Consider the following 1,331-nt stretch of genomic DNA (forward strand, 5'->3'; position numbering starts at 1 on the left):
GTGCTGCTCACTGGAGGTGGTTTCTGTTCCCTGGGGCCATTTGATTCTCACAGCTGCACAGGTGCCACTGATGTTCCTTGGGTGGGAGGAATGATTCTGGTGACGTTCCCGCACTGTCCGGAAGAGCCTCCTCCCACAACACAGAATACCAGGCCCCAAACGTCTGCGAGCTAAAGCTGAGAATTGTGTTACAGGGCAAGTGATTTGAGAACAGGCCACTCATTAGACATGTCTTATATTTCCTAGCTTCGGAAGGCTTCTGCAGTCTGTGTTGGGAGGATTCATGGGAAGGTGTGAATACGAGAAGACTTGGAGCACTGGGAGCCATCTCGGGATGGTGACCACCACAGCAAGCTTCTGTTGAGTGTCAAAGCTTCCCTTGTTCTCACCACATTCGATCTTTTTTTTTTTTAAAAAAAGATTTATTTATTTTTATTTTACACATGTAGATGTTTTGCCTGCATGCATGTCTGTATACCACAAGCATGCCTGGTGTCCCTAAGGGTGAGAAAAGGACATTGGATCCCCAGGAACTGGAGTTACAGATTGTTGTTAGTTGCCATGAGGATGCTGAGAATGCAACCCTGGTCCTCTGGAAAAGCACTCAATGCTCTTAAACTCTGGTCCATCTCTTCAGACTCTTGCTATAATTTTCAAAGAGAAAAACCATTTCCATAGCTCCTCGGGGGCTCACTTCTTATTAGGCAGTGTTCTGGGATAAGCATGTGTTTAGAGCAGACATAAAGAGTAAGGCCAGTCTTTCCATGGTGAGCAGAGGCCAAGCTCTCTTTGGAGTTGGGAGAGCCTATATTCAGTGTGTAAACACATTGAGGGTAAATTTTCAAAATCACCTTAGCAGTAACGAAGGAGCAGAATGGTTTTGAGTGGGCAGCAGAGATGTCTGGACTGGGGTAGCTCAGTGGTAGAGCGCTTGTCCAGGTTCCTTTGTGAGCCACTGTCCTAGCTTCCTCTGCTGCTGAGATAAAACACCCTGGAAACAGGCAACTTCAGGGAGAAGTGGTTCAAATCCCAGTGTTAGAGTACTGTCCATTAATAAAGAAGCCACAGTAGTAAGAGCTGAAGCAGCTGGACACAGCACATTCATAGTTAAGAGCAGATAGAAATGAATGCAACCATATTTGCTTATGCTTAGTTCCCCCTCTGCACTTACAAAATTCAGAATTCCCTGTCTCCTTTAGTGGGCTGGATCTTTCCACATTTATTAAGAGAATGACAAAAAAAATCCGTCACAGACATGACTAAATGTCAAACTGATCTTGGCACCTATCCTTGAGTCTCTCTCTCTCTCTCTCTCTCTCTCTCTCTCTCTC

This window comes from Microtus ochrogaster, chromosome 1 (genome assembly GCF_000317375.1).
Source record: "Microtus ochrogaster isolate Prairie Vole_2 chromosome 1, MicOch1.0, whole genome shotgun sequence".
NCBI lineage: Eukaryota > Metazoa > Chordata > Mammalia > Rodentia > Cricetidae > Microtus > Microtus ochrogaster.